This window comes from Mizuhopecten yessoensis, unplaced genomic scaffold (genome assembly GCF_002113885.1).
Source record: "Mizuhopecten yessoensis strain PY_sf001 unplaced genomic scaffold, ASM211388v2 scaffold10989_2, whole genome shotgun sequence".
NCBI classification, from domain to species: Eukaryota; Metazoa; Mollusca; class Bivalvia; order Pectinida; family Pectinidae; genus Mizuhopecten; species Mizuhopecten yessoensis.
Genome location: NW_018408823.1, coordinates 47,522 through 62,285, shown reverse-complemented (window position 1 = coordinate 62,285; position 14,764 = coordinate 47,522). Strand labels below are relative to the sequence as shown.

Sequence of the window (14,764 nt, the reverse complement as noted above, 5' to 3'; positions counted from 1 at the left end):
AAGTTGTAACACTATTTGTGACCACTACCTTGTTCAGAATTATTCGGAAATGAAATAATACACAAGCTGATTGAGATTTATCATAATATTTGTTACAATATGTAAGAAAAGAAAGATACGTGTATTGTCTTTTGTGACATCTCAAAGGCCTAATACCAAAGATTCTTCTTTCCTTATTCTGATTTCCAAATTCGTTTTAAAATATGGTATAAATCGTACATATATGTCTATTGTCGCTATCACATTGTTGTAGTACAATTGTTGAGGAGAGGGCTTTGATAAGTTGTAATAACTTGTGCCCAATCCTCTTGCTTGAATTTAGAAGCAATAAAATATGTTTTAATTAAATTCAAAAATATGTTGAACGAAAAAAAATTCTCAACGATTCCCAACCACTTGTACGGACCAAGTCCCGCCTGATATTGAACGCGAAGTTGATTGGCACACGAGACGTCTCTGACGAGACAGAGCTTACCAGACACAATCATGAATGGAAATGTTCAAAGGAAATGTGTTCTATTTTGATGCACGTTCATACAAGACCAGAGAATACAAATTTGAAACGTTTTATTGTGAAAAAACGTCTGCGTTGCTGTCCGGTGAGATACCATTGCATAATCTGTTCTTGATGTTTTTACAGTTTTGAGTTTAGCTGGTGAATTCATTTTCTCAGCTTCATCAGGCAAAATAATCATATATGTGTAATTACCCAATCTAAATTGTCCACTCGGCACGCGACGCTAATATTCAAAAGCCACCAAATTAACCATTTAGCTTTTGTGTTCACAGGAGGGCTGGGTCACTGATAAGGTGGGGTACTTACCTGGAACGATGATTGGCTTGTGATTGATGGCTAAGAAATTTGCCGACAGAGTCATCAATGTACGTTTTTGTTAGAACAAGAAGTGTATTGTCTACTATTACGGAATTAGATAATCAGTTTTGACCACATCGGCCTTTGAAAATTGAAACTTAAAGCGTTTCACCGTTTTTCATTCTTCTTTACATATACAATTAATACACAGCATTGTTTTTCTAAAACAGATAAGGCCTATGTCATCAAACAATTCAACAGATGGACTTCAATGTTTATTTACGTAAAACACGTATTTCAATTAACTTACATTTACATATAGAATAATATTTAATTTTCAGATTGATGTCCCTGTTTTGAGTTGGAAAATTGCGTATTTTCTTTGAAAGATACTTAGAAGTTTCCTTTGATTGAACTGTTAAGCGTTCACATCCTCTGCACACCAATAAGTACAAGAACAAAGGATTAATTCAACCTTAATGACTTTTTTTTAAGATCGTAGACGTGATGGGATTGTAATCTACACATTAACACCAATTAATTCACTCAAAATATATTCATGCTATTTATTAAGAGTTGAGTATAAGTTATGAAGTTATTAAAATTTGGTTATCATAATGTAATTTCCAATGTTTCAGGTGTTATGACATCGCAATAACAATGTCATATATATAAATGAGAAAATTACCCAGATACATATTTATTATATATGTAATATATAATTCTCTGAACAACCTTTTTTTATAGAATAAAACAGAGACATATATTGGAACCTCGGCCTGGCAATTTTTATATATATATAATTTAGTCCGATCCTGCCCCGTCCCTGTAATTGCAATTATTTTATCAAATATACCTTATACCCGATAAGGATGATTAAATATATACAATAAATATATATAAATAAGTCCGATCCTGCCCCGTTTCTGTCCGTTCCTGTAAATCGTCGCCCGTTCTTGCCCGATCACTATCAATACAATACTCTTAATTCGTTGCAATCCTTTTATCAAATGACGTATCTTATACCCGATACAAAATATATAATAACATAAATATAGAAATCATAAGTAAAATTTGGTTATCATAATGTAATTTCCAATGTTTCAGGTGTTATGACATCGCAATAACAATGTCATAAGTTTAAGTTTAAGTTTTTATTTATTCACTCCGACACACTTACGTGTGTAACAAGAGGTCACATACATATAGTAAGTATGATACATGGCGTGTGATGTACACAATTACAACATTGTACATAGCATAGATACATATAGAAGTACACAAATAGTACAGAAATTAAGTTAATATTTTTTCAAGCTTTTCTATGAATTTACAAAGTTTTGTGTGAATTTTTACATTAAATATATTAAACAATCCTTGCATTTTTAATTGACTTGGATAAGTGAAATAATATTTTGGTATATATTTCTCTCTTAGACATTTAACTAAAACACTTTCACATATAAATAAGTAATGAAATTCATCTCCAATGTACAAATTACATAATGTACAGGTTCTTTCTTGACGAGGAATACCTAACCATCTTCCTTTTTCTATGGGTAAATGCATATTGCAAGAACGGAATTTACACATTATTTTCCTATCATTTGTATTAAGTTTAATTAAATATTTTTCTTGTTCAAACTTTGTCTTTAATATTGAATATGTTTGTCCTCTAGAGGAGTTAAGAATATTATCAAACCATTTCTGTATAAATTGATCCTTCAGTCTACTTTTCACAAGCCTCTTAATTTCGTCTTTTGAAAAAGAACATGTAGATTGATAGTACCACACATAGTTCAGGCCAGTTTGAGAAAAAATATCTTTAACATATGCGAGCCATTTAAATAACATAGTTCCATTTTCATGTAATGTATACATAAGCTTATAAATAGTACTTGATAACTTACTAGAGGTAATCAACTTATGCCAGAATACTATTATTCTACATTTAATTTCGATGTCTAGTGGGTATCTTCCAAGCTCACCATAAACAATGAAATTTGGTGTACTTTTTCTTACATTTAGTATATATTTACAAAATTGAAGATGGATTTTTTCTATAATATTTGTGTTTTCAAAACCCCATATTTCTGATGAATAGAGAAGAACTGGCATAATTAATGAATCAAATATCTTCAATTGTAGATCAACTGGTAAAGATATGTTTCTCAATTTCTTATAGACAGCAAACACTGATTTCTGTGCTTGTTCAACAATTTTTTTCCTTGCTTTAAAGAAGCTACAACTAAAATTAAAGAATAATCCTAGATAGGTATACCCTTCCAGTATTTCTAATTCTACGTTACATAATGTAAAATGGGGAGTTCTTGCACATTTTCTTTTTGAAAAGATGACAATTTTAGTTTTTCCTGAATTGATAGTTAACTTCCAAGTATTACAGTATTGTTCAAATTCATTTAAAGCTAACTGTAAACCATCTGGTGTTTCTGAAAACAGGACAGTATCATCGGCATATAAGATAATGAATAGTTTGAGATACACTCCAATGTTATCAATACATAATTTGTCTATTGTTTGAAGACAATTTACATTTTTTTCAACAAGATAAGTTTCTAAATCATTTAAATAAATTGCAAACAAAAATGGCGATAAATTTTCGCCCTGTTTTAAACCGATCTCACAATTGAACAAATCCGACTGTTCACATCCATTTTTAACACATGATTTGGTTTTATCATATAGCTTATAAATAATATTGAAAATTTTTCCAGTAATGTTGCTTTTTTGGAGCTTTTTCCACAGACCAACTCTCCATACAGAATCGAACGCCTTACTAAAATCGATGAACGTACAATAAAGTTTTTTTCCTAATGAAAAATATATTGAGATTAAAGAATACAATACAAACATGTTATCGGTTGTAGAATGACCCTTTCTAAACCCAGCTTGTGCACTGCTTATCAGGTCAAATTCGTCAGAAATTTTATTTAAACGATTATTAATAACCGAAGTGAAAACTTTGCCAAGGCACGAGACTAAAGTGATCGCTCTATAATTATCCGGATCTTTTGGATCGCCTTTGTTTTTATATACTGGTTTTATAATACCGATCTTCCACACATCTGGTATAGACGCAGTATTCAGAATAAGGTTAAATATTTTTTGATAAATTGGTAAAAATACATCCATTGTACTTTTTAGATATTCATTTAGGATTTGATCTATACCAGAGGCTTTACTATTCTTCAAATTGATTAAAGAAAATTTAATTTCATCAGTGGTAATTTCACCATTCAGATAATCATCAAAAATACTATTATCAGGATTTTCCAGCTCAAAATCGTCATCATCATAAACAGACTTGTTCAGATCCTTAAAGTATTCATATAATTCAGTAATACATATATCAGCATTACCTTTCTTTACAGATCCGTCACATTTATTCAAAATATTCCAGAATTTTTTTGAATCCATTCTAGCAGTATTTCTTAACTCGCTTGACAATTTCTCCTGATAATTTCTGTAATTTTTATTCAATGTTTTTCTATAAACTTTACTAGCTCTATTGAGATTAGTTTTATTTATAGGATTATTTACTTTGTGAAATAAGGCCTTGGCTTTATTAAATTCAACTCTGTTTAAGTGGCATTCCCTATTAAACCAAGGTTTATTATCACATCTCAACCTCCGTTTCCTGTAAGCATTGTTACTACCAAAAACCTGCTTAGCAGAGCCTTTGAACAATTCACTAATTGAGTTTACAATGTCATTAATTTCGTTATTGGTTACATTGTCGTGTTGTTTATTTAATAATTCATTTAATTTATCATTAATTCTATGGAGATTACCTCTTTCATCATCTAGTATATGTTTTACAAAATCTTGTTCTTTACAGGATTTCCACTTTGTATATCGATTTTCATGACATTCGGTATTATATATACATTCATCAGTTAATTTACAAAGGCTAAATACAAGTCTACAGTGGACATCTGATATGAGTGGGTCAAAAACTTTGATTTCAAAATCTGTTGTATACCGAAACATATCTGACGACAGCAATAGATAATCTATAACGCTGACATCACTACATGTAGTTTTACCTATTTGTGCATCATTTCCAATCCGACCATTGGCAATATACATATTATTTTGCTTGCAGAAGTCAAGCAATTTATTGCCATAATTATTAACTTTAGCTTTACATTGACTAGCCCTTCGCAGAGGAACATTATATAATTTCAACTTTTCAATATCATAGAGATATGAGTATAGCTCATCATTTTCATCTAAGTTTAATGAACGAATGAAGTTATCATCTGGTTCTACAAAATCATCTCTAACTTGGGTTTTAGCATTAAAATCTCCGACTATGGCGACTTTGTTACCATGATGGGATAATTCTATCATCTCCCTTTCAATTTCATTGAACGCTTCCGGGGATGCATACTTAGTATTTTCGGGAGGTATATAAACACATCCCAGTAGAAAATCTAGATCAGAGTTCACAACGTGTTTTGAAAAATTTACCCACAATACATATTCTGATAAAGTTTTAGGAAAAGTCAACATCGACTTGAGAGTTTTCTTAAAAATAATTACTATACCACCAGATTTTTTATATGCATTAGTTCTACATTTAGCAAAATATTCATAGTCAGGCGGTAGTTGTAAATGATCCAGATTATCAATCTTGCTCTCTGCAAAAATAAGTATGTCATGTGCTAGGATTAAGTCTTCAAACTCAGGCAAAAGTATCTTAGACTTAATACCGCAAACATTAAGGAAAGTAAACTTGATAGTGTCATATATATAAATGAGAAAATAACCCAGATACATATTTATTATATATGTAATCACGGACTTAGATAACATTTTCTAATTCCGTGATGTAATATATAATTCCCTGAACAACCTTTTTTTGTAAAATAAAACAGAGACATATATTGGAACATCGGCCTGGCAATTTATATATATATAAATATCACCTTTGTAGACGTTATTATATTCACATTAACAACATATCTTCTGATGTCGCTAACATAATCGATGAATTTTATGTTCTGAAGACGCTTCTTCATATGTTGAGTTCTATTCACACACGCCGTCGATCGTAATAATAAATTAATCATAAACTCGATCATGTTTTCAAATATCGAGCTGAAATTTGGAATATCTATCAATAAAAGTCTAACTAATAACATATCTTCTGATGTCGCTTACTTTAGCGGGTAATTTTTGAACCTTTTTTTGGCTTAAAAAACATAAAATAACTGTGAATGCACTAATGTAATGTTCCTGACTTGGAGCATGCATATTTTATGTCAGGGTGATTATGTGTTTAATTAATGAATATGATAAATTGCCANGTAACGACGCTTTCTACACTTTTCAAACCACGCCGCGATCGTAAAAATTCAATTCATCATAACTCGGTCATTTTTATCAAATATCAAATATCAAATTGGTACAGAGGTGTATTATAGTCATATTAACAATATATCTTCTGATGTCGCTTACTTTATTCAGTATTTTTGAAGTTTTTGTCTGGCGACGCTTGTTGTCACTTGAAGACGCTTGTTGTCGGTTGAAGACGCTTTTAAGGGGTGAGACCGAGCTGGAGTGGTAATAAACGTATGCGGCCTTGTGTGTTGGTCCGTAAGCCGAAGTTTACTTCATCAACTATCGTCCATCTTGTTGGTAAGGTTTTGTACTTAACAGTTGTATACAATTTGTAAGATTTTGTCTTTTGTCTGTCATTTAATTTTTGTAAATGTCTGAAGTCGTGATCAATGTCCTGTTTTAATACTTCCGTGTCGATGACAACACGATATAGGACAGTCTCACAAGTCGAAGACTTACAACGACTGGAAGAACAGTGGAACAGTGTTCATAAATGGGGATAAAATAGAGGTGGTGTGTCGTCCTGTTTCACAGAATTGTCTCCTCTAAGGGTTGTCACATATAACTAGTGAATCCAGACATTTCTGAGATTTTTAAAGAAAGAATTAAAAACTTAGCTTAAATGAGGCTGACTGACTTGCATACTAATATAAACCGAAAGTGGAAATCCCAATGTCTGAGTCCGTGATTAATGGTCATTGCATTCGAAAGCACCTCAATTGAAAAAAACCAGGGGGGGACCCAGGAATTAATTTTGGGTGTTGCCCAAAATTTTTAACTCAGTGTAATAGGGGGAGGTCCGGAGAGGGTTTTGCATCCGTTGTCACTCCGTTAAATCCGTTTCGTGATCGTATAGTTTTTAGCAATGGTAACCAGTCGACAACTTCCCCTGCAGTCCTCTCTAGACCTCGCCTCTTTCGTCAGGTTACAGATCTGTTTTCACTACAGGTTCGATCGCTGGATGTAGTGGTAATACCAGCCATTGATTCAATAACTCAACAAGGTGTTTAAAATACCAGCCATTGATTCAATAACTCAACAAGGTGTTTAAAATACAAGTAACTGTTTATTAACAAGACGGAATGAATATGTACAACAAGTTTAACAAATACAAAGCATAGCATTAGTGCCAAACAATGACAACTAATGTTAAGAAACCCAATCCCTACGTAGAGTAATGACCTATCCTACCTAACAGTACTACCAGTAGACTACGACCACGTGCTCCTAGCTCCCTATAGATCTACAGCGAACCACCATGTATCGATGTCTAAGCCCGAAGCCCCTGACTATCCCTTAATACATGTACTGTAGTTCCTATAGCACTCTATATATCCCAGGAACGATAACTTCATGTAGTCCTACGGTATTGGTACTGTTAGCAGCACCTCGGCCCATGTTTTGCACTGTTAACAGCGCATGAGGCGGTAATGTTCTCCTCACCAGGAGAAGTGGGTCGGCTCACCGACCCTGTCAAGACACTGATCCCCGCCCGGACCCGCTGTTTTATACCCCCTGCTCCCCCCACCAAATAGCCTTGAAGATGAGTGATCAACTGTTAATCTCGAACCCAGCCTCATCATCTAAAAGCATGTGAGCAAGGAGCGGGAACCTATTCCTGTTATTACTATCACCCACTTCCGGCTGTCTCAAAAGTGTAAACACACAGATTTCAGCACCGGTATCGTAGCAGCTGATCGCCAGGAATCCTACACTGAACGAAAAGCCCTACCCTAAATAAGGGTGAATAACACAGAAAGTAACAGAGCCCAGTCTCTAAATCATAAACAACAATTATACTTAACAAAGTAATACAAATGTGAGAAGTAAACAACCTACCCTCCCACATCAGAAAAGACATTTTTTTTAAAACTTATCTAGAACTAATAAATTATAATTGTCATGTCGGTTGACGTTGTACATGGAAATCGCAATGTATGAGTTCGTGATCATGGTCATAGCATAAGGACATTCTAAACCCTGTCGTGATTGTTGGTCCGGGGTCCCCACTGTGTGTGTGTGTAATATGGTGGTGTGCTACCTGGGAATGAGAGACTGCAAGATTTGGGCACGGGCTGGGCGAGACTGGACAGACACTGACGACGTAGATCAGGTATACACACCTCCTATAGATCAGGTATACACACCTCCTATAGATCAGGTACACACCTTCTGTAGATCAGGTATACACACCTCCCATAGATCAGGTGCATACACACCTCCTATAGATATACACACCTCATATAGATCAGGTATATACACCTCCTATAGATCAGGTATACACACCTCCTATAGATCAGGCATACACACCTCCTATAGATCAGGCATACACACCTCCTATAGATCAGGTATACCCACCTCCCATAGATCAGGTATACACACCTCTTATAGATCAGGTATACACACCTCCTATAGACCAGGTATACACACCTCCCATAGATCAGGAATACACACCTATAGATCAGGTATACACCCCTCCTATAGATCAGGTACACACCTTCTGTAGATCAGGTATACACACCTCCTATAGATCAGGTATACACACCTCCTATAGATCAGGTATACACCCTCCTATAGATCAGGTACACACCTTCTGTAGATCAGGTATACACACCTCCTCTAGATCAGGTATACACGCCTCCTATAGATCAGATATACACTACTCCTATATGTCAGGTATACACACCACCTATAGATCAGGTCTACACCCCTCCTATATATCAGGTAGACACACCTCCTATAGATCAGATATACACTCCTCCTATGTATCAGGTATACACACCACCTATAGATCAGGTCTACACACCTCCTATATATCAGGTATACCCACCTCCTATAGATCACGTATACACCCCTCCTATAGATCAGATATACACACCTCCTATAGATTAGGTATACACACCTCACATAGATCAGGTATACCAGCCACCTATAGATCAGGTATACACACCTCCTATAGATCAGGTAAACACACCTATAGATCAGATATACACTCCTCCTATATATCAGGTATACACACCTCCTATATATCAGGTATACACACCTCCTATGGATCAGGTATACACACCTCCTGTAGATCAGGTATACACACCTCATATAGATCAGGTATACACACCTCATATAGATCCGGTATACACACCTCCTATAGAAGGTGTATACCTGATCTATAGGAGGGGTGCATACCTGATCTATAAGACGTGTGTATACCTGATCTATAGGGGGTGTGTATACCTGATCTATAGGTGTGTATACACACCTCCTATAGATCAGGTATACACACCTCTTATAGATCAGGTATACACACCTCCTATAGATCAGGTATACACCTTCTATAGATCAGGTATACACACCTCCTATAGATCAGGTATACACACCTCTTATAGATCAGGTATGCACACCTCCTATAGATCAGGTATACACCTTCTATAGATCAGGTATACACACCTCCCATAGATCAGGTATACACACCTCCTATAGATCAGGTATACACACCTCCTATAGATCAGGTATACATACCTCCTATAGATCAGGTCTACACACCTCCCATAGATCAGGTATACACACCTCACATAGATCAGGTATACACACCTCCTATAGATTAGGTATACACACCTCCTATAGAGCAGGTAAACACACCTATAGATCAGGTATACACACCTCCTATATATCAGTTATACATACCTCCTTTAGATCAGGTCTACACACATCCTATAGATCAGGTATACACACCTCCCATAGATCAGGCATACACACCTCCTATAGATCAGGTATACATACCTCCTATAGATCAGGTCTACACACCTCCCATAGATCAGGTATACACTCCTCCCATAGATCAGGTATACACACCTCCCATAGATCAGGCATACACACCTCCCATAGATCAGGTATACACCCCTCCCATAGATCAGGTATACACACCTCCCATAGATCAGGCATACACACCTCCTATAGATCAGGTATACATACCTCCTATAGATCAGGTCTACACACCTCCCATAGATCAGGTATACACTCCTCCCATAGATCAGGTATACACACCTCCTTTAGATCAGGTATACACACCTCCCATAGATCAGGTATACACCCCTCCCATAGATCAGGTATACACACCTCCCATAGATCAGGCATACACACCTCCTATAGATCAGGTATACACTCCTCCTATATATCAGGTATACATACCTCCTTTAGATCAGGTATACACACCTCCTATAGATCACGTATATACACACCTCCTATAGATCAGGTATACTCTCCTCCTATAGATTAGGTATACACACCTCCTATAGATCAGGTAAACACACCTATAGATCAGGTATACACACCTCCTATAGATCACGTATATACACACCTCCTATAGATCAGGTATACACACCTCCTATATATCAGGTATACATACCTCCTTTAGATCAGGTCTACACACCTCCTATAGATCAGGTATACACCCCTCCTATAGATCAGGTATACACACATCCTATATATCAGGTATACATACCTCCTATAGATCAGGTCTACACACCTCCCATAGATCAGGTATACACTCCTCCCATAGATCAGGTATACACACCTAGGTATACACACCTCCTATATATCAGTTATACATACCTCCTTTAGATCAGGTATACACACCTCCTATAGATTAGGTATACACACCTCCTATAGATCAGGTACACACCTTCTGTAGATCAGGTATACACACCTCCCATATATCAGGTCTACACACCTCCTATAGATCAGGTATACATACCTCCCATATATCAGGTATACACACCTCCTATAGATTAGGTATACACACCTCCTATAGATCAGGTATACACACCTATAGATCAGGTATACACACCTCCTATAGATCAGGTATACACACCTCCTATAGATCAGGTATACACACCTCCTATAGATCAGGTACACACCTTCTATATATCAGGTATACACACCTCCCATATGATACATCAGATATACACCTTCTATACATCAGATTACATCTATACATCAAGTATGCATGAACATATACATGAGGTATATGTCAGGTCCATATTCTCTGTAGGTAAGGTACCTCATCTTTATAATAGCTGTCTGATTGGTTCATATTGATTGCATGCACAGGAAATATAACATCATATTGTTTGCTTGTGCTGGTGTTTCCAAGAACAAGAACAAGAAGCACAGGTGCAGTAATTATTAATAACTCACCTGGAATTTCATTTTTCATTAAAAGTTGTTGATTACCTCTAACCATACAAGAAATATCAGCTGGGGGATCTCAACAATTTCCATGTTTTTTTCAGACCTGAGATATGCTACAATTTTGGCAGTCATTCAGGAAGAGTAGGTTTTTGAAGATGAAATGTCTTATTTTTCTCTTTACCGGAAAACATACCATGTATATATTTTATATCATGTACATTGTATCTTCTGGAAAATGAGTAGACACTATATATAATAGAGATGATAAATATGGTACCTTATGTAATGAGGCTGTATTATAGAGGATACCCTTACACAATACATAATGAATCTTTATGAGGTAAATCCATTAACAAATTTCAGCAAGTAGATGATATACATGTATATTTAAAAACTGTCTCAGGATATATTTCATATACATAACTAATTATAGAAACAGTATACAAAATATGTAAAGATAGTATTATGTTTATATAGTATATATTTAATATATATATAAAACAAGGCAAAGTATTATGTGTAAGGCAATCCATAGTCTCCCAAAGGTAATGATTTCTATATTTTACAAACAGTACCTATTATGTCAGAATGTATCTACTGTTAGGAAAGTACCCTGATACATACTTCTTGCACTCTTCCATCCCAAGAATAAGATGTCCTTGTACACCAAATCTGGTTACTCCAGGTGAAATAGTATAGAAGTACAGAGTGCAAACCTATAATCCCCCGGGAACCAGTGGGGGACTAAAAAGTGTATATGGCTCTTTTTTCACTCTATGACCCAAAATCATAGGACAAAACTATCAAAATTTAGAATTTCAATATTTGATTAATTTTCCTTATTATTACATTCATTAAGTAACAAAGTTTCAGAAAAACAACATCAAAAGATAATGATCAACAACTGTAATATTATACAGGACTACAAAGACGGTGAAAAACCAAAATGTCACTCACGTAACTTGGACAGAATTGCTTCTTTACATTCAGTATAAATATTGGACCGAGAGCAAAACTATTAAAAATTAATTACTACAGAGGTACCTTCAAGTTGTTTCTTAACATTAACCTGTTTGTTAATTTCTATACTTTACTTAAAAGTTAAAAAAAAGCATTGTTATTTTCATGGATTCAATTTTATTTGAGTGATAAATTTTGCCTTCATCACTTCATAACAGGCTTTTGCAATATCAACAATACTGAGACATCAATCTACACATAAGTTGTCACTATGTTTACTTGTAATTCCTATCTGCACAAGTTGTACATTTTTTTCCCAAAAAATCAACAAATCTGCAATCCTCAATTCTTGGTCACTCATGTAACATGGACGGAATAATTGTATAATTGATGTTCATGTGGACATGTAAATAAAAGATTGTAAAAAACATGCATTTTTTCCATTACATATCTAGTCCTCTTATTAGTGATTTGCAATATAGTATTATTTAGTGGAACAAAATAATCAAAAAACAATCTTGTTTCGGCAAAAAAACTTTGAACAAATAGCATATATTATTAATAAACTACTTGAATGTTGACAATAATATGAGAAAACTGCCCAATCAATATCATAACAAACTTGGCCAATATGGGACAAACTGGGCCAATATCGACGAACTTGGCCAATAGGCGATAAACTGGGCTAATATCCATAACATGCCAATTGAACGCTTCATTTTAAACGGCAGTAGACAACAAACCATGGAGCGAGCATCCGAGAACTCCACCAAAAATGGGGAAGACATGCTAGCGGCTTATTGTATATGACATTACTAGATACAAATTTAATGAATAAATATAAATAATACAAATCATAAATATTTAATAAATAATGATTTATTATCCGGCCTTGGGCCAATATGATGGACCTTGGCCAATATGGAATTAGCTGATTATGACCTTAAAATCTAACATGCATGGCTCTTTGAATCATTCTTTAAAATTTTGTATACCCTGTATACCGCTCTTTATATACTATGTTATAAGACCAATCTTTATATACCCTGTATATCACTCTTTATAAGCTGTATACCACTCCTTATATACTGTGTATACCACTCTTTACATACTCTGCATACCACTCTTCTAATATACTGTATACCACTCTATGTATACACTGTGCATACCACTCCTTATATACTGTGTAAACCACTCTATATACTGTACACCACTCTTTGTGTACTATATAGACAAGTTCTAATATACCCTGTATACCACTTTTTATATACTGTGTAAACCACTCTATATGCTGTGTTTACCACTTCTTACATATACTGTATACCACTCTTTGTGTATTATATAGACAAAGTCTAATATACCCTGTATACCACTCTATGTATACCATGCATATCGCTCTTTATATACTATGTATACCACCCTGTGTACTCTGTAAACCACTTTTTATGTACCCTGTATTCCACTCTCTATATATGTACCATTATTTATATACTTTGTATACCACTCTCTATATACCATTCTTTATATACTCTGTAAACCACTTTGTATGGACCCTGTATTCCACTCTCTATATATGTACCATTATTTATATACTTTGTATCCCACTCTCTGTATACTATGCATATCGCTCTTTATATACTATGTATTCCCCCCTGTGTACTCTGTAAACCCCTTCTTATATACTATCATTATATAACATTCTCAATATTTCTTTGTAAAGACATCTTTGTTATATTTTATAATAAACAAGACGCACTGAGTTAGGACCAGTCTCCTGGCAAAATCCTAACAAAAGTGTATCCAAATTTTGATGCTCAGCAATATATATACTACTACAGCCAGGTATTACACATGTAATTAATACTACAGCCAGGTATTACACATGTAATTACTACTACAGACAGATATTTCACTTGTATTTATTATCACAGACAGGTAATATACTTGTATTTAGTATCACAGACAGATATTACACTTGTATTTATTATAACAGACAGGTATCACATCTGAATTTACTATCACAGATACAAATGTAGGTATTACACATATAAATACTACTACAGACAGGTATTAAACATGTACTACTACAAACATGTATTACACATGAATATACTATCACAGACAGGTATTGCACATGTAATTACTACTACAGACAGGTATTACACATGTACATAATATATTATCACAGATAGGTAGTACACATGATATATTCTATCAGTTTTCACAGACAGGTACGTATTACACATGTATACCTATCATATACAGGTATTACACATGTAATTACTACTACAGACAGGTATTACATGTGTATTTACAATCACAGACAGGTATTACACATGTATTTACTATCACAGAAAGCTGATATAACACATGCAATTACTTACTACAGAGAGGTTCCTATATATATATTGCTAATTCTTTTTTTTTTGGGGGGGG

At 34.6% G+C, this 14,764-nt stretch overlaps 1 protein-coding gene across 1 annotated transcript in view; it reads left to right on the top strand.

Annotated features, from left to right (window-relative positions):
- Window positions 1-6,390: 6,390 nt before the first annotated feature.
- LOC110464464 overlaps window positions 6,391-14,764 on the top strand; it is a 32,824-nt gene continuing 24,450 nt past the window's right edge. Inside the window, exon 1 of the mRNA XM_021519701.1 lies at window positions 6,391-6,478. The gene's annotated coding sequence lies outside the window, so the exon portion shown is untranslated. The remainder of the gene's footprint in view (window positions 6,479-14,764) is intronic.